We start from the raw sequence: 21,568 nt of genomic DNA, 5'->3' as shown, positions 1-21,568 counted from the left end.
GAAAAACAATATGTGCAAAAGCCATGCTTCTTCAGGTGGCTTTGTATGATTCATTTGTAGAAAATAAAAATAATGACATGGATTTATCTTCCCCTTTCTCATCTTCTAGAAATCCTAAATTCAAATATGCAATTCAAATTTCTGAAATCTATTCATTCTGGGTCTTTTCAATGTGATTTCTGTTCTGAGTTATGTTTTAAGGTATTTACTTGATCTGTTTGAATAAACATAGAAGCTGTAATGGTAAAGACAATAGAGATTTTATATAACTCTGCCTTCTAATACCTGTTTAATCTAACAAACTATAAAATCCTAGATCTTGACAATTTCATTTGAATAGTGTAATACTATGTACCTTACTAGATGATCGTGAGAATTAAATGAGATAATGTGTTTACTTCATTTAACACCATGCCAGAAATGTTCATTTGTTTATTCATATTTCTCTAAAACCCTTGCTAAATATATAATATGCACCTGTGATTATGATACTTTTGGAAAGATGATTTTGAGTGAACAAATATGAAATAAATATGAATATATTTATGAAATAAATAGGAACAAATATGACTCATAAAATTTAGAATCAGTAAATGTCCCCCAAAAAGGAAGTGTACTTACTAATACTGTAGCTAGCTATGGACAATGATTCTATTTCAAACGGACCCACAAATCATTGGTAACTATAAAATCAGGAAGGAAAGTGTCTTAGCCTTAGAATGATCTGAATATTTTTATGAACCATGTATACTTTGTAGATCTTGTCCAGATGCTACTTTACCTGCAGTGTCTTCTCTATATGTGTTCACTTTTGAAAATTTGACTCAAGCTCTAAATTAATCCTGTATTTGAATGAGAGGTGAAACAATGCAACAGATAAAAGTCAATCCCATTATAACTTTAATGTTCTGTAACTAGCCTGAGACACCTTTCGTCAACTTATACACTATCACAAGCTATTTATGAGTGAACAGAGTCAGATTTCATACATATTCATCTTTGTATCCAAGAAAGTGGTGAGTACACTGTTTTTTAACCCAAATAACTATTTCTGAAATTAAAATTAATTCTGAAGATTTGGCATGCAGTCACTGCTATTGTTCTAATTGGGCAAGTTCCTTAATTTTCTTACTTGCAAAATGAAAAGGTTAAATAAGATAATCAGTCACTCCTATGTCCTACCTACCACTGTACTTAATGTTTACCTTTGTTGCTGTCCTCATCATATGCAGAGGATCAAAATGATAAGTATATATCATTTTGTTTACAGTGCCTACTTGAGATATTTAAATTCTCAGGAAATATATGTTTAATTAAAAATTGAATTGTGGATTCTAAGGCTGCATCCTTATTACATTTATAATATATATTATAGGAATTTTAAGCATTAATTACATCATGACTTATTTTAATTATTTAATTACATTTTCCCCCCTAAAATACTTGGAGGAATATAATGAGTAATTAGGGAAATATAACATTTTTATGAGTGTTTCTAGAAAATTTATTACATAAAGATTTTCAGCACACCTGTACAAACTCATTTGAAAGCAGAAGATATAGTTGTTTGCCCCAGCAGAAAGGTGATATGGTGATAAAACAGAAAATATCTGAGTTATACTCTATTTCCAGATGGGACTATGTTAACAAAAGTTGAGTTCAACTGAATTATTGTGGAAATGTGTATTCTTTAAAAATAGATCTGCATGAATATTCTTCTAAACTTCTAGGGGCTGAGTTTGCACTAACATATTAAATAGCAGTGATTTTATTTTATTTTGTCCATTAAGAACATTGGGAGGACTTCATTTAAAAGGAGAAATTTGTCTAGTGTTGCATAAGTTCTAATTTTTAAATCAAAACAATGAAACTGTTTAGAAAAGGAAATGCCCTTGAGAATGCAAAAAGGTTTGTGGTTTAAAACAGTATTTAACACTTCAAACAATTATCTCAAAATTATTTATATGAATATCTAACAAGGAGAAGGAGAAAAAGAATCTATTTTTAGAGGAAAGGATGTATTGTTTTTTTTCTTTTGTTATAATATCCTTTTACCACTATTGTATGGCATGTTAGGGTTCTAACTACTCAAATAAACCTTAAAATTTTAGTGAGTTTAGCCAATAGATGTTTATTTCTTGATCATGTATCAGTCCACTGTGGAAGCCCCTAGTTGTCTGGATTTCTGTTTCTTGGCTGATAATAGACTTAGGCTTCTTCCATTCTGTGCTTTGTCATTCTTCAGAGTCTACTGCATTTAACTGCCAGATGGAGAAATAGACAGTAGATAAGAACACACAATAGTTCTGCATGGTTGCCAGGCATTTGAACACATAGTCCCTGGCAGAGCAGCTATTTCTCAATTTTACCACTGCTATAGAAGGGGGACACAAATTTATTCTGGAAAATTAATCATCTCTGCTTCACCTATTTAGGACTATTCTCACATATTAAATTATAGTTTTTGCTAATCCCAAAGTTACCTCTTTATCATTCTCACTTGAAACTTTATAAGAGTAAGTTGTATGTTTATCCATTTAATTTGGGGACAGAAGCCCTCATAAGCAACAAATATCCATGAAAACATTTTATTAACAGTTAACAGATAAAAAATATATTTTCATAAGTCAATTAAAATGGGAAATATTTTATTCATTTTTAAATAATAACCAAATGTCTATCTTTAGAAAAAAATTATCTGAATACCTGTAACATAGATAGTGATATTAAATTGGTATTTTCAGGTTTTAATAAAATACACTCATTTTCATTTCATTGATTGCTCCCTTATGACCAACTAGGAAACACAGTTAAGAGAGGGTAGTTTTGCACCCACCGCTCTTTTTAAAGTAAGAAGGAGTTCACCATATTATCAATTAAGCCATGATTTGGGTAGGATTTGAATATGCTCTCCAAGGGTTCCTGTGTTGGAAGCTTATTCACCTTTGTGGTGGTATTAAGAGGTGGTGGATCCTTTAAGATGTGGGACCCTGTAGGTGGTAATTAGGTCTTTGGGGACATTGCCTTTAAAAGGGATTAATGAGTTAATCAGAATGAGTTAGTTCCCATAAGACTGGGTTGATATATAAAGACCAAAGCTAGTTCACCATAGTCTCTAGCTTCCTTTGTGTGTGTGTGTGTGTGTGTGTGTGTGTGTGTGTGTGTTGAGATGTGGTTAGGGGGGGATACCAGGGATTGAACCCAGGGGTGCTTAGTCACTGAACTACATCCCCAGCCCTTTCAATTTTTTTTTTTTTTTTTTTTTTGAGACAGGGTCTCTCTAAGTTGCTTAGGGCTTAGCAAAATTGCTGAGGCTGGCTTTGAACTTGCAGTCCTCAAACCTCAGCCTCCCAAGTTGCTAGGATTATGGTTGTGTGCCACCACACCAGATCTGACTTCCTTTCTTGCCCTGTGATCTCTCCCCCTTGTACTTCCACAATGATGCCAACTACCATGATGTGTTGCAGTCAGAAGAGTTGAGCAGATGCTCTTCAATGCACAGAACTGAGAGCTAAATAAACCTGTTTTCTTTACCAGAGATCACATGGCAAGAAAGGAAGTCAGATCTGAGCATGGGGATACATTCCTATAATCCTCACAATTCAGGAGGCTGAGTCAGGAGGACTGCAAGTTCAAAGCCAGCCTCAGCAATTTAGCAAGGCTCTAAGCGACTTAGAGAGACCTGGTCTCAAACTAAAAAATTGAAATTGCTGGGGATGTAGTTCAGTGATTAAGCATCCCTGGTTCAATCCCTGGTACCCCCCACCCCCAACCCCACCCACAACACACACACACAAACACAACAAAGGAAGCTAGAGACTATGGTGAACTATAGCAATCCAGTCTTGTGGGAACTAACTCATTCTGATTAACTGATTGGGTATTTTATTGAAGCAACAGAAAATGGATGGATACAAAGCCAAAATTGTAATTTAAGTAGTTAGAGGTATTTTATGTGAAAATTTTTTAAAAATTCAAAAGAAAATTTTAGTTGTCAATGGACTTTTATTTTATTAATTTATAAGCTATCTGAGAATTGAACCCAGTTTTTCACATATACAAGGCAAGTGCTACAACCTCATCTCCTTCTGAGATAATTTTTAAGAAAAGGTTTATTAGAATCTTGAGTTAAAATTGTAATGAATATGAGACTTTGTTTTATCAGTTGGATTCTATTTCCTAAATATTTTACTTTTCTCACAAGGGAAATGTTTTGAAATAGACATTCAGTTTCTCTCTTTTTTGTCTGGCATGCCATCAAAGGACAGTAAAACCGGTAAGAGAATAAATACTTGGGAAAAGGGAAGACAAAAGCTTAAACATTCTATAAAATGACATGTCTTTTCATAGATAATCAGTGTAAGACTTTTAAACTTTATTAATATTTAAGTAAAGACATGCACAAATAATATTAGAGTTTAAGAAATATTACATAATGTTTTTCATAAGTAAAATCTGGAATTCTCATAAACTGTTTTAAAAAGATATCCAGTTATTCTGAATAAGAGTTTGGCCACTCCATTTTTACATACCAAATTAATCTTTACATCATCTGCCACCTTTTAGTATTGTTCTCTCTCCAACTTCAAATATTCCACTTCCTCAGAATTCAGACCAAAGCCACGAGCATCACCTAGAAGGCTTGCATGATCTATGCTCTGGCTATCTTTTCAGACTGATCTGTACCATTCCATGCTCTAGCTCAGTGACCTTTTCTGGGTACAACTAATGCTTATAGACCTTCTCATCAATGGGACCACATAACATTATGTTTCCTTGTTTATACATGTTTATGATTATTGTCATTCTGCTATAATGGCCATTATATTATTGTCAATATCCATCTTTGTGTTTAAAAATACTCATTCTCTTGAATTCTTGTAGTTATTGGAACTATTCTAGCTTCCTTGTTCTTATTGCTTAACTGGTAGATCTTATTTTGTTTTAAAAATTTATTCAATCTGTCATTCTAATTTAACTTGTATCTTGTAAAGTAAATATAGTCTTCCTTTTTATATCTGAAAATATCAGTCCTTTATTTGAATTTACTTAATTTAAATTGAATACAATTTTTAGTACAGTTACATTTAGGTTTACCATTTTGCTATTTGTGCTGATTATTTTTATATTTCTCCTTTTGTGCAGTCTTTGGGCTAACCAAACATTTCATATTTGATTTTACTGTATCTGTTGGCTTTTCTTGATCATATTTGTAGTTAAATTCCCTTATATTCTAATAATTTGTATTACTCTTTGATTTTTTACACAAAAATAATATTGAAAAAATGTATGCTATATTCTCCTTTGTACTTTAATTTGTCTAAAGCATATATATTCTGAAAGTCCTTATCAAATGTAAAGTTGATAATCCAATCAATCTATGTTTTCACTCTTTCAAATAAGTAGTTTGTGTAATTTTTTATTATATACAGATTTTAGAAGATCCTATTAGAGACAGAAACTAAAGTCTTCCATTAGTGAGTTATTTTATAAGAATATAGTTTTGTTTACAAAAATAATAGTCATGATACTGAAATACATCTCTGATTCTTCTGAGATACCAATTAGTTTTAATTTTTTTCTAGACATCATAATATATTTTTGAATCTCATATATTATTTCTTAAAATTTATTTAAGTATCAAGTTTAAAATTGGATGGAGCCTGTGTTAGTTCATTTCCATCACTATTAAAAAAATACCTGAGGTAATTAATTTATCAGTGAAAAATTTTTTTTTGGTTCCTAGTTTTAGAGGTTCTAGTCAATGATTTGATGAATCCCATTGCTTTTTGACCTTCATCAAGGATGCCAGATGGCAGTGTTGGGAAGTACATTATTGAACAAATTTCTCACCCTATTGATAGGAAGCAAAAGAGACAGAACCTGAACCAGGGTCCCACAATTCTCTTTGAGAATATACTCCTAATGATTTAAGGACTTCCAACTAAGCTCCACCTCCTAAAGTTTTGTCACTTCCCAATAATGTCATTCTGGGGGGCAATCTTTTAACACATGGGTCTTTGAGAGATATTCAGTATCCAAATTATGGCAGAACCCAATACTGTTGATCTGATGTGAGATACCATAACTCATTTGAATGAGTTATGACTCTCTTTTAAAAAAAATCCCCATTTCTTATTCTAAAATTATGGCCATAACTATAGTATAAAATAAAGTAATATTAAAAGTTTATAATGCTGCTAGCCTCAGTCAAAATCAATACATTTTAGCTGTCATGTTTGGTAATAGCATTAATGTTAATGCCTACAATGGGCAAATGTTAGTAGATTTTAAGCATCTCTCTCCTTAAAAACAAAAGGTGCTACTCAACAGTGATAGTAAAGAGGAAGATATTTGTTGTAGGATTTCTTAGTGCCACTATCTGCTAGAAACTCCTCTATCCTCAGTTCTATTCTTATGGGGAATACCTGTTATGTAGGTGGCCTCCAGTAGTTTACTATTTATTATAGTTAATTATTATTTATTTATATATATATTTATATAGTTAATTATTATTTTTTACATAAACTGGAGTAATCATAATGAGTCATACTAGGGACTATCCAAGAATGTATCAGTGGGGATGCAGACAGCCATTTGTAGGTGAACATCCTTCCTTTGGTTTCTAGGGTACCTGCATTGTTGCTTTGAATTCAGAATCAACACGGAGGCTCAGGTAGATTCTGCTAGGAAGCATGTGAGTACGAGGCTGAGTGAGTGAGTGATCTGGCTAAAAGCACCTTGCTATTATTCATCCCAAATTCCTAGAGGCCAAATAGGAAGTGGAAATGTCATAGTTCCTATGTGTGGTATTGTGGGGAGTAAACATAGATACCTGACAATCCAAGACCTTTGTGTGCTTACTGCCTTCAGTATTCACCAAGTAATTAGGTAGTGCCTGATGAATGTCCTAAAGGACTATACTTTAATTGTTGAATATATCAGTTTGAGGATTGAATATTTTAACAAGTGATGCCATTATACCTGTGTCCCAAGCTAAATAGTTTGTTTATATTCAGATTCATATCAAATGCAAGTAATGATAGTGTCTTTCCTCTTAGCAATATTTAATTTATTTGCTTTTTAATACTTAATAATCCATTAAATTCTATTCACTTATCCCTTTTTATTTATTATATTTATTTTATGTTTTATAAATAGCACATTTATTTCAATGCAACTGTAAAATATCTGACTTCCAGTAGGTTATTATTTATTTTTATTTTTAAATTGATGGACAGTTTTCTTTAGTTTTATAAATATACAAATAAATTTCTTATGTCTCTATAAAAAATCAATAGGAATATAAGAAATTTATAAAATTTAGTTAGGAATTTAAAAAATTCTTTAAGAATGTGTGTGTGTGTGTGTGTGTGTGTTTGTGTGTATTTATGTATAATTGGGGATTGAACCTAGAAGTGCTTTATCACTGAGCTACACACCCAGCATTTCCTATATTTTGTTTTAAGACAGGGGCCACTGTTTTACTTAGAGCCTTGCTAAATTGCTGAGTCTGGCCTTGAACTTTTGAAACTCCTGCCTCAGTCTTCTGAGCCACTGGGATTACAGGTATGTGCCATTGTACCTGGCTAGAATTTTATTGCTGTTTCTTTATATGTACAGATTATTGTAAAGCTATAGTCATTTTGTTTAGTACTGTGTTCTCTCAGCCATGAACATAATCTATCCCCTATACTTTTAGAATGTTTTCTTTCCTATATAATAACTGTAAATTTTTATCCATAAAAGTTAAAGTACATTTCTTCATTAGTCTTTCATAACCTTATGATTTTTTATATTTTAAATTTGTATTATATTTTCAGTGTGTTGTTCATAGAATATGGTTAAATTATAGATTGTTTTATGAAAATTTCATTAAATTATAACATGCAAATGGAAAATGTATATGAATCATAAATTTAGTTATTATCACAAGATAAACACAAATGTATAAATTCTGTCTGCATCAAGAGATAACAATTAGTCTTCCATTGCTTCCTACTCAGAACTGTTGTCTTCCTCTGCTAAAAGTTAATTACTTTTTAGGTTTCTAGCACCAAAGATTTATTTTATCTCACACTAAATTTATATGAATGGAATTCATGGTCTTTTATGTCTGGCCTCTGTGGCTTAAAATTATGCTTGTGATATTTGTGTTTTTCTGTATGTGATAACTTCTGTATGTGATAACTTCTGGTCCATGGTAGGCTGACTCCATGGCTCTGGGCCCTAGATGATGCAGAAGGGAATGGTGGAGAAAAACAATAAGTACACTGACAGAGAGTTCTGTTCACCAGGAGCAAAATACGAACCTAAAAGGCAGGCCACCACTGACTCACCTCCTGTAGCCACTCCCTACCTGACCACATTTATCACCCAACCTAATACATTGATGGGGTTCCAACTCTCAGAATCCAACATTCCACCTCCAAACAATTATTCTTTTGTCTCACACATGAGCTTATGGGGGCCATCTCACATCCAAAAACAACACCATCTCTTTCTGGTAGACAAACATGCAATTTTCACCAACTCTTACCCCCAAAGCCTAGCACTTTCTTTCCTACATTGAGATTTGATTCTTTGGGTGCTTGAAATTAGTTTTTTTGTTTCATTTTTCCATTAATCTTGGTATTGGGCTTCTTTTTAAGACTATGTCATGACACTTATCTGAATAAGAATTCATGAGAGTGTCCACAGGGAGTATTTTACCAAGAATGATTTTAGATAGGAATTCCATTTTCATTTTCTTGAAAATCGTTTTTTTTACTTGTTATCTAAAAAGCTGCTTCTTCTCCTGTTTATATCTCTATTCATTTTTCTTCTTTAAAATCTGAATCAGTCTAGGTCAAATGAGGAGAGAGAAATTATACAGTCCTTTGAATAGGAGAAATTACAATATAAAGCAAGATTGACTACAATCGGGCCACGGAGTGATGAGGTGCTGATTAATATGCTATAAGGAATATAGGAAAAGCAAATATATAAAATAATAATAAGCATGTAATAGCTGCTATCCCTACAGCTGAGATAGAATTCCCTGGAAAAAATTCTCCCCAACTCCAGACATGAGATCCAGGCACTGTTGGAAAGGGCAAAACTGTGGCTCATTGAATGGCAGAGAAATTGCTATAGTGCTGGCAGAACTTGCAGGAAATCTATGCTGTAGGCCACTGGGAAAAGGTGTTCACTGGGAGCTGTCTCATCAGAGACACTCAGTACTAAATTGTCTGCAGGAGTTTCTGGCCAAAGATGCTGGTCTTGAGTGATGGGATCTACTGTGAATTACAATGCCAGTCACTGGGGAAGCCATGTATCCTGCAAGATGGCCTTTGGGTAAGCTGCCAGCCAGTGCTGTAGGAGCCTGCCAGGGAGCACACCTGAATCAGGAAGCAGAATCTCATACCCCTAACACATCTCTTCAGCACCCCTGACTGCCAACGCTTATCATTAAGGGAGCGTTAACCAATCAACCAATCAACCAGCCAACCAATCAACATCAACAACAACAACAACAAAAATTTGAAAGACAGATTTATTTCCACAGAACAGGCAAAAACAAAAACAAAAAGAATGAATTTAGAGTTGAAAGATAAAGCCTCATTTCTGGTTCTTTTGCCTTTTTGCCACTAATAAATAGGACATAGAGTTCACTATCTACCCTTGCAATTTTTAGCTATCATAATTCTCTTCTTGGTCACATAAGGAAATGACTGTTTTTTTCCAATGTGTGAGTATTAACTTTCAAAGTGTCTAAAGTATATACAGAAATCAATGAACATTTTTTTCTTCTTACTTAGTTAGTGCTGAATACATTGTTGTCCAGATCTGCTCCTCTTTCTACGTTCCCTGTATCATCTTTTATTCAGTCATCTAACTTAGAAACCTAGGAATCCATTGAATTGATTTCCGAAATAATATTGATATATTTCTCATGTGTTGGCTATGTGCCCGCTTGTTATTTTCTCGATTCAGGTCTTTGTCATAGCTTTTCAGGACTATTGTATTTTTCCCCCTAATGGACTTTCTGTCTTCAGTTTTGCAAGCCTCTGACTTATTCCCCATAGCATTGCCCCTGTTATCTAATAAAATGCAAATCACATCACATATATGCTTTGCTTAAATCCTTCAGAGGGTATCTAGCTTAGAGCAATGCTTTTCAACTTAGGTTCTTTGGCATCTATAGGTGAGTACAGTAATCCTTAGGAGTTATAAAGAGGAAAAAGAACAGAGGAAGGGCAGGATGTTGGGACCCATATTTTGCTTCCTACTGAGCAGCTTAACTTTCTCTCTTTTACATATATTTTTGTAAAATTTCATTTGCATAGTGTTTCACCGTAAGCAACTATTACAAAATTTCAGTTGAACAATTTTGTAAATAGTTGAGCTAAGGGATAAATGCTAAATCTTTTATATTGCTGCTGCAATCTAAATTTTCCCTATTTTTTAGCCTGATCTATAATAATTCATGCCCTGCCAAGAAAACAAAAAAAAAAATCAAGTACAATCATATTCAGTTATTCAAAGTTTCTTGAATATGGCACATTTTAACTCATTCATTATTCTAAAAAATGTTTTGAGTATATACTATTTGCCAGTTACAATTCCAAGTGCTATGAACATAGTGGTGATTAAAATAGAAAGAAAATATTGGTATATATAAGTATATAAAAATGTTATAGAAAGAAGTAGGAAATTACAGTAGGGAATTTGGGGAATAGAATTTTAATTTTAAACATAATGATTAGGGAAAGTCTAACAGAGTTGGTGACACATGAGTTAGGCTCCCAAGCTGGAGTATAGAATAAGCATTTCAGAGATTTGAGGGAACAGCTTTTCTAGCCAGAGAAGAGGAAATGTTAATTCCCTCATGGAAGAGCATGTCTGAAGTATTGGAGAAACACCCCCAAGCATATGTGTCAGGAGTAGGAGTAGGAGGAACAAGCAAAGAGGGGCAGGAGGTGAGATTATGGACAAATGGTAACCAAACCAGAAAGTACCAAGTAAGTCATGGTAATACTATGTCTTTTACTCAGGAGAATGTGCTGTATCTGTTTCCTATAGTTGCCACAATGAAGTACCATAAACTGGGTGTATTAAAGTAATAGAAATTAATTATTTCCCAGTTCTGAAATTTAGATATTCAAAATCAGTATGTCATTGGTGCCATGTTCCCTCTAATGGCTATTAAGGAAAATTCCTTTATTCATTCTTCCTGGCTTTTGGTAGTGACATTCCTATTTTGTATCTGTATCACTCCAACTTCTGTCTCTGCCATCATATAGTATTCTCCCTATATGCCTCTCTCTCCTAATATGGCACCAGGCACAATATATTAAGGGCTCTTCCTACTCTATTGTGGCCTTATCATAACTAATTACAACTACAGTGACTCCATTTCCAAACCAAAGCTGAGTCATATTAGTTTCCTGGGCAAAAATGAGGTAGGTAGGTATATATAAAATATTTACAGGAAATATGAACAGAATTCTGCCATATTGTATAGAGAGTGTAGTCTGAATATCCTTGCTATAGTGCTTTATCATTTAATTTATAGCATAAATCCAAAATATATTTATTAATTTTTGATAATGCCATTAGCCTTTTGATAAAAGTAAGCTCATATAAAGTGTTTAAAAGAATTTATCAACGGACTAATGCTTTTCAAGATAGTTGATAAGAAATATGTATTTAAACACTATGGTACATTCTTATTTCATCGACTATATGTATTTTAGTTAGGTCTATATCCTTCTATTTTAGTCAGCTTTTTGTCACTGTGACCAGAAGACCTGACAAGAACAATTAGAGGAGGAAAAGTTTATTTGGTTCTTATGGTTTCTGAGGCCTCAGTTCATAGATGATCAAAATTTCATTGCTATAGATCCAAGATGAGGTAGAACTTTATGGCATAACAGTGTGTAGAAGGAAAGAAAATCAGAAAATGGAAACTAGGAAAGAGAGAGAGAGAGGAGAGGAGAGGAGAGGAGAGGAGAGAAGAGAGAGAGATCCACTCACTAGGGATATAATAGCTAAAGGAACACTCCCAGTAACCCACCTCCCCCAGTCACTCCCCTCATGCCTATTACCACCCAGTTAATCCTTATTACTGAATTAATGCACTGATTAATTAGGGTAAAGCTCTCATAATCCAATCATTTCACTTCTCAACTTTCTTGCACTGTCTTACACATGAACTTTTGGGAGATGCCTTTTATTTTTTATTTTTTTAATTAGCTACACATGACATTACAATGATCTTGGCAATTCATACATTTGAATCAATTGGGGTATAAATTCTCATTTTTCAGATTGTACAGATTGCAGAATCACACTGATCATAGAGATGCCTTTTATTTAAACCATAATAGAATGGTTTCTGTAAACTGAATTGTATCCTCTCCAAATTCATATGTTGAAACCCTAACTCCACCACAAGGACCTTTAGTGTGTTCAAGTTAATTAAGGTCATAATGCTGAGGTCCTACTCCAATGGAGTTGGATGTTTCATAGGAAGGGAAAGATGGAGTCTGACTCCCACTTCTCTCTTCTTACTTTCCTGACATGGGCTCTGAGGAAAGGCCATGCAAGGGTGAAGCTAGAAGGCAGGTATCTATACACCAGGCAGACAGCCCTCACTGGGAGCTGACTATGCTGGCCACCCCAATCTTGAACTTTTCATCTTCCAGGACTGTAAAAGTTAATTTTTTTCTTTAATCCATATAGGATATGGTATTTTTTTTACAGTAGCCCAAGATTACTAAGACAGTGAGCCAAAGTGATTTCATTGACTGTGAAAATCATAAGACAAAAATCTAGTTCAAACATTTATAGTTATTTTAAAAGATTTTGCCCAGTGATAATGATTTAATGCATGCAGCTGCTGAGGTTATGTTTAATTAATCACTTTCTGAAACTCAACTTTTTATTTAGATAAAATTTCTGTTCTTCTAAAATAATTTTGCTCATTTTGGAATTTGAATTTTCTCATGTACATATAAAAAGTGAAGTTATAGCTCCATTAACAGAAGAAATACTTCATAGTTATATGATGTTAATTTTATATCAGTGCCATCACATGTTAAAAATAGAAAACCTGTTAACTTCAGTAATGGGTTGAATTTTTTACCCATTCATTTACTAAAAGTAAAACCTTTGGACATTTGTATCTCTTCAGAAAAATATCTGACAAAACCAGGGTTACTGTTGATTATAAATTCAATTAAGCAGTTCAACATTTAAGGTTTAAAAATGGGAGTTCATAACACTTGAATCATATGTATGAAATATGATATGTCAAGAGCTTTGTAATGTTTTGAACAACCAATAAAAAAATGACAGAATATTAAGAAATCAAATTGTATTGCAGGAAAGTTATGAGGTAGAGATAAATATGGAAACATTTGAGCCTTTTAAGAATCATTTTTAAGTAAACGTGTATCTTTTAATAGTACTGAATGGCTTAGTAAAGGAGTATTTTAAATTCTGTTTGCATTATTTATTTATTTACTTTTTTAGCACTGCTTTTACCCTTAGATGTTTCAGGTAATGGCTTAGTGAATACTGTCACATTAGATAGCTCATTGTACAATTCAAAGAAGCAGGTGGGAAGATGGGTAGGGAAGGCAGGGAGTACTCTGGGTTACATACACACCTTGGAGTTCAACAGTATATAGATGGAAACTTAAACCATATAATATGACTTTTTCCTTCACTCTAAAAGAATAAAAATCTTCATATGCCAAATTATAATCCTCATTAAAGTAGATATTAAAAATCACCTTCAATGTAAATTCCCTAACACTTGTTTTGGGGAATTTTGTGCATTATAGAGTCTTATTTCTCTACAGCAGAATATTGCCTAACAGACTAACAGGGCTGTGAACACAGACACAAATATCTGCTGCAAGCAAATTATGGAATTCATTCACTTCAGATATTTTAATACTTAATTGGGATGGATTTCCATTAGGAGTAACAGTGGCTTACATTATTTTTTTAATGCATCCTCCCAGAAATTTAGAATGGCTATTAATAGTATTTACCAAAATTCTAAATTTCTCTCAAGAAAAATGCTGAACACAAAATAAGATTATAATCAGCTTTCCAAATGTTTAGCGGGTAAAACAAAACAAAAGCAAACAACAACAACAAAAAACCCTCTCTTCGATTGTTCTACTAGACACTCAAGAGCAAATATTAAAAGTGAAGCATTTTCCTACCTCTCCTAATTACTTCCCAGATCTTTTTCTGTATTTTCTACTTCTACTTAAGAATGATGTTTTCAATGTACTTACCTGTGAAATATCAGAATCACTTCAGATTCTCTATTTATTTATTTGGTATCAGGGATTGAACCCAGAGGCACTTAACCAACAAGCCACATTCCCAGCCTTTTTTTTTTTTTTTCCAGACAAGGTCTCTCTAAGTTGCTCAGGGTCTTGCTACATTGCATGATCCTTATTGTCATACCTCTGCAGTACCTCTTATATCCAACTCTCCACTCTGTCTAGTACATGTTGACCTCCATTTACTTTACCAAATGATCAAAATATTTTTCTAATAAATGTCTCTGCTTCTGTTCTTTCCTCTTATCTCTTTTCTGTTTCTAAACCTACCTCCATGATCCTATATCAATTTAATCTTTCCAGAGAAGATTCTTAAACATGGCACTCCTTTGCCCAGTCATGCTCCTTGTTTTCCCTTTAATTACTAAAGAAACTGATGTTCTTATGCTGGAAATTGAGTTTCATTCTCCTTTTACAATCTTACCTTTTGCCTTTCTATTTCACACTGTATACTTTTTAAAAAACTGAATCCCTCCCTCTTTTATGAATATAATATGCATTTTCTCTCCTAAATTCCACTGCTGAAATTGTTTCTTCCATCTGATTCTTCTTTGTCTTTTGCATATTCAAATATATGTAGTTCAAATGCCATCTGATCTTGTGAATAACTTGAGCTCTGTGAATTATTTTTGCACTTTGCTTTTTATTCTGAAAATAATACATACACATTTTATGAGTTTCAAATCACCATTGCACTTTCCTTAAACAGCTTCCCATTATTGTTTTTGGTGATCACATTCATAACTCCAAAGAACATATTTTGATATTTTCTCAGTTTTATTTTAAAATCAAGATTAAAAAGGTAAATTGAAGGATTTAAGAGATTTACCTTCCAAAATACATGTGTTAAAACAAATCTGCCTTGGTTTTCATTTGCTTTAACAAAATGTACTCTCTTGACAATAGATATCTAATACTTACAGGACATTAGACATTGTATTTCAGATTCAGTTCAATACTGCCTATCCTACTTTTCTTAAGGCTGTTGTTTCTTTTCCTCCTAATACTTTACTCCAGGTTTGATGAGACAGCCTTCTCTAGATTCCCTGCAGAAAGACTTAATAAAGCCACTTTTAGCAAGTTCATATATTTCAGAGACTTTGAGGCACAGAGGATAAGTTTTAACCATTTCTAATTATGGTCTCACTCAAATTCAGTCCTATATTTCAGCTCTTGGTTTGTCTTTCCCAGTAGCAGTGCCCTTAGACATGTCTGTTCAGCTCAGACTGTGGCTATGAACATCTTGCAGGTCTGAGAAAGGCAAGGTGTGTCCTTCTTCATGTCAAGGTATACCTCCAGGCCACTTTGTTTTCTGTTTTTATGTCTACTATCCAAAGATAAATGAAAAATCCAGATATCTGCCTTACCAGAAAGATCTGAAATGTCATCTGGCTTTATAAAGCCTTTAAAGTTGTAGTTTCATAAACATGCATCATTTCCATGTTTTCTGAAATTATATTGTTAAGTTGCCAATAATAATATGTGTAGGGTGGCTGTGGTATAGTCTATACAAAGTTTTTTTACAGTGATCATACTCTTTCACTTGTTAAACTTACTCAAACAAGTGTTGAATAGTAACATTAGAGTTCTTTTGATTACTACTCGTCCAGGATGCTGTACATACACACTCACCTTTCACACATGCTGATGAACAAATGACAGCCCCACACATATGTATACACACATGCACCTACAATCAGAAACACTCAGATATACTTCTTTCACAACAAGGGTCACAATGAACAATTATGATAGAGATTAAATCCGTATTCCAAAAGGAAAGTTTTCACTAGAAAAAGTGTGATCTGTACAATATTTTTTTTTCTCTTAAGTGACCATATAATATAGAAAATGTAGATTTCTTGGCTTTACAGCACTTCAAATGCTTCCAAAACTGGATAAGGTCATTGCTTTCTTCTGTATAACTTATAAGAGAGAAATCTATTTAACTATTGAAATCATTTTCACACTTTGGTGTTCTGTATTTTGTAACTTTCTTATTTCAGTTTTAGGTTTGATGAGACAACCTTCTCTAGATTCCCTGCAGAAAGAGTTAATAAAGCCATAAGTTCTAGCTCAAAGATCAATTCTTCCTTCACCACTTACAAACTCAGCAAAATGAAGATTCCTATTGTCAAAGCTGAGAAGTACAGTATCACCGGAAGGTGTCTCTCCTTTGTTGTCCAGGTGCTGGCCCCAGATGGTTGGTGCCAGAAGGATGCAGAAGAGCTACTACTTCTTTGCTATTTTTTTCTTTTTCTATAACAAAACATTAAAGTTTTATAATAAGACATGGCATTCCAAAATGAGATGACACTTCAAAATACATAATTTACTAAAGAAATGCATAATAAAACACTCCATGTCTCTTGTACCTCTGAGTCAGATCAAGTTTATAAACAAGCCAGATGTGTATGAAGAAATGCTGCAGTCCGGCTGCAGCAAACTAGCCGGGGGGGGGGGGGGGGGGGGTGACGAGGAACTTGTGTACATTGATACAGCAGGAGTAGGAGCCATTTAATGTAGGACAACAGAGGTATTTATACATTCCACACAGCTTATCTTAATTTACATAAACTAGATACAGGAGTCAACCAATAAGAAATCTCCACACTTAATGGCTCGCTGGCGCCACCTCACAAACCACTCCCCCTGGCAAAATACCAGGCGCCATCCTGACTTATTTACAGACTCTAACATTTTAGAAAGAACTTACTTAAAAATTTCTTTAAGAGAAAATTATTAATTTAATACTTTCCAAAGTTGGCTACAATATGTGCCTTCCCAAATGTCTGTTTAGAGCTATTGATATGGTTTAGATATTAGGTATCCCTCAAAATCTCACAAAATTAGAAAATGTAGAGGTGAAACAATTGGATTCTAAGAACATGAACCTAATCAGTGCATTAATCCACTGATAGGGATTAACTGAATGGTAACTGTAGGCAGATAGGGAGTAGCTGGAGGAGATGGGTCCCTGGGAATGTGCTTTTGGGGTATATATTTTGTGAACTGAGTTGAGGCTTTCTCTCTTCTTCTGCTCTGATGACATATTCTAAGGAACTTTCCTCCATCTCACTCTTCTGCCATGATGCTGTGCCTCACCTAGGGCCCAGAGTAATGGATCCAGTTGTCTATGGACTAAGACGTATGAAACTGTGAGCTCCCAAATAAACATATTCTCCTCTAAAGTTGTTCTTGTCAAGTCCTATGGTCACAGCAATGAAAAAGCTGACCAAATAATCATGATGCTCCTGGTTCAAGGAGTTAAATTCTCCTTCTTTCAATTTGAGTAATACTGTGATTTACTTCTACTAAATAGAAAGTGGCAGAAATGATACTGCGAGTTTTCTGACTCTTGCTGTAAAAAGTAGAAACACTTGCTATCTGGAATACTCATTTTGGAGTCCAAGCCAACATGTATAAATTTCAACTATTTTGGAGCCACCAGAAGAGGTCAGATTTTGTTTTTATACAAAAGTTTCAGTTGTGGCCCTAGTTAATAGCCAGTATCAACTGACAGAAAGATAACTAGAAATGATCATAGTACAAATAATGCCATACTGCAATGATTAAGTCACCTCCTAATTTCAGGCCCCAGATATCATGGAATAGAGAAAAGCCATCCTCACAGTGCTGTCTGAATTTTTGATCTGCAAAATGTGTATGCACAATAAAATGAAATTTTATACCATTAAACTTTAAAGCGATTTGTCACATAGCTATAGCAACCAGAAAAGAACACTACGCTGGTAAGTGTCAATGTGTGGGAGGAGCGGAGTGCCTGAAGATTCACCTGAACCTAGGTGTGCCTAAAGGGTACCAAAGCAGCTGCTACAGCAGAGTAGAGCAGAAGGGCATCTCCTGAAAGATGAAACAGGAACTGAACCTTCCCATCAAGGACAAGAAATACAAAAACATTCCTTGTGGACTAGAGCTAGGCTAAGTGGAAGAGAGCACTGGCACTGGGAATTTTTATGTGCTATTAAAGATAGCCTGGGAAGGTGAGGGAACTCTACTGAAAAATGTCTGAGTACGGAGCTGAGATAGTATTAGCTGAAGAAGAGGTATCAGGCTCATCAAGGGATCTCTGGTTACAGGAACACAGCAAGAGACTTCTGAAGAGCCTTGGAAGTTGTCCAGCAAAGAAGGAGTTTTAAATATCTGCAAGGCCCAGAGAGTTATGAACTAGCTTACAAGAGAACAGGCATGATATTTCCTTTCCTCTTCTCTCACTGCTTCTCCAAAATTATAGTGGTAGCTGGGAAGATCAGAGGGGAAAAAAGTAAAAAATAACAAAAAGAGACCTATATAGAAAAAGGGATTGCAATCTAGTGGGAATGTACATTTACTCAAAACAACAGGATGGAAGACCTAGTGTATAATACCAGATTGTTTTAGTCAGCTGTTTCACTGCTGTGACTAAAAGATCTGACCAGAACAATTGTAGAGGAGGAAAAGTTTCTTTGCTGGCTCATGGTTTCAGAGGTCTTAGTCTATAGGAGGCTGGATCCATTCCTTGAAAACCTCATGGTGGGAGAGGGGCAGTGGAGGGAAGCAGCTCACATCATGGTGATCAGAAAACAGAGAGAGACTCCACTCTCCAGGTACAAAATATATATCCTATAGCTGCGTTCCCAATAAACCACTTCCTATAACCACCCCCAGTGGACCTCCAGGCACCACCTAGGTAATCCCATCAGGGATTACTCACTTCAGTGATTGGATTAAGACTCTCACAAACCAATCATTTCTCCTCAGAACCTTCTTGCATTGTCTCACAGGTGAGCATTTGGGGAACACTTCATATACCAACCATAACACAGATACAGATGAGCATGTATAATTCTTTTTTAATTTCTGCCCTACTTTTCTCAATTAAGTGTTTAGTAGGAACATCAGCAAAGGTAAGGGAAGAGAAGAGCATACAGGTTCAAAGAGAGATAGTCATTAGGAAGAATGGTTGAACTAGTGTAACGTTAATCAACATCTGGCATTAACTGTCTGTTTGAGGTTAGTAGTCAAGAATTTAAAGTGACTAAGACCCAGTGAGATTGTCAGTGACTTTTCAGCCATATTTTGCTATTGATAGATGAATAGATTAAGAAGAGTTAAATTTAATTTTAAATTTTACCTGCCTTAAAATTATCCCAAATGAGGGTACTGAATGGTAACCACAAAAGGTAAATTCTGATTTGCCTAATATATTAATTTTGGAAAATATATTTTACACAGTATAAACTTATCCTAATAACAGACCAATACATTTTAAGCCTCAAATGCACCATTGATATATTGAATGAAGAGAGAACAACCATGCTATGTTTCTCACTTTCTGTTCCATCCAGTTTCCAACTGCTCTTTCTCTTTGGCAGAAAATCCAGGTTTGATCTAACTAGTCTTCCACTTTCTTTTCCACTTCCCTTTAGCTTCTTCTCCTCACTTGTCTTGTTGTCCAGCGTAAATTGAGGGCATTTCTTCAAACTAGAGCAAAGAGTACCTGAAGAGTACATTAGAGTACATGAAGGGGATTAAGAAGGAGGGAAAAGGGACACAAAAGGGAACGAAAGTGGAATGAATCTGACAAAAATTTGTATGTGCATGCATGGATGTGGCATTGGTTGTATTCACAGGGCACTAGTTAAAAAAATAAGTAAAGTGTAAATGAATTGAAGAGGAATTAGTGGAGTAGCAGAGGAGAGTGGAGGTAGGGTGCTGGGGACTGAATTGGAATGGATTGGGTTCCATGCTTTTGTTATCATGTCAGATTGTATCCTGATGTTGTATATAACTAAAGAGACTTTTTTAAAACTTCATGATCCTAATTAAAATGAGTCTTAGTTTGTATTCTGCTGCTATAACAAAATACTACTGCCTGGGTAAATTATATACAACTGAAGATTATCTGGTTGACTGTCCTGGAGCCTTGGAGATCAAGATCATAGCTCTGGCATTTAGTAAGGGCATTTTGTTCTGTCAAAACATGGCCAAAGGCAGAGCATAGTAAGATAGCCCCCCAGTGAGATAGACAGAAGGAGCCAGCAAGACATAGTTGGAGATTCAAACTCACTTTTATAGCAAAGTCACTTCTGTGATGAACAAGAATATGACCTTGATCCACAAAGATGGCACCCTCATGATCTTATCATTCCTTTGAGTCACACCTCCCACACTATCATAGGGAGAAGTACATTTCAACTGTAGTTTGGAGGGGATGTTTAAATTATAGCAGATAGTTGAGATATTTTTGAAAATTTCATTTTGTTATTTATCTGAAAATAATACACATATTCCTCCCAACTCTTACACATATTCTGGCACATCCACACTTGAGAAAATAAACACCATCAAATAGGAACATGTTCAAATTTGCATTCTTCCTCTCAGTATGAATTACAATATAACCTTAAGCACTATATATAATATTTAGCATTCTGCATATTCTTAATTTTCCAGTTTTTCTTTCTAAATGACTTAATTTATTCACCAAAGCCTGCAATTTGCATATTATTTATAGTCACAGAGGCCATTAAGCCTCACTGAATAAATGGCAAATAACAACACCATGAAAATAATCCTTTAATATCACTTTATGAATATGTATGGTGTTATTGTAATACTAATTTCTCAGAACTTCCTTATAAACAGGATAATACAAATGAAAGGAGCAGTAGGTACTCCAATCATATTGATTCTGTATATAATACACATGAATAATTTATATACAAATTCTAAAAGAAAGTTTGAAATTATCTGTTGAATTTATAATTTAAAATAAGATCTCTTGGTGACTAGGTAATAAAAAGGGGGAGACATACTGTCAGGTAAGCATTATCAACTGGAAATTCATCTTCTTGTCTAGTTTTCAGATATGTCAAATAATTTTTAAAGAGCAATAACAAGGCCAAATCCATTAACTACTGAATTTTGCTCTTAAATTGTATGCAACTAACCAGGCATTTTATTTTTAGATTTGTCTTTTTCTTTAGTTATGAATCTCAACTGTATTGAGAGCTTTAAAAAATGTTTTTGCTGTCAAAGGTATTCCATCTTGAAAAAGCAGATGCATCATGAAAGCTGATTGTTACAATTTTCTCTTACAATATTTTTTCAAAGACAGCTGATAATTTATGAATATTAGATTTTTGTTATTATTAATTTTGGTTGTGAATGTCCTCCATTTCAATAGTGACAATATGATTTTAAATTATCCCCAAATC

The sequence above is a fragment of the Spermophilus citellus genome (assembly GCF_964194105.1).
Source record: "Spermophilus citellus genome assembly, chromosome: 14".
Lineage (NCBI taxonomy): Eukaryota > Metazoa > Chordata > Mammalia > Rodentia > Sciuridae > Spermophilus > Spermophilus citellus.
Note: the sequence above shows the minus strand (reverse complement) of the source record.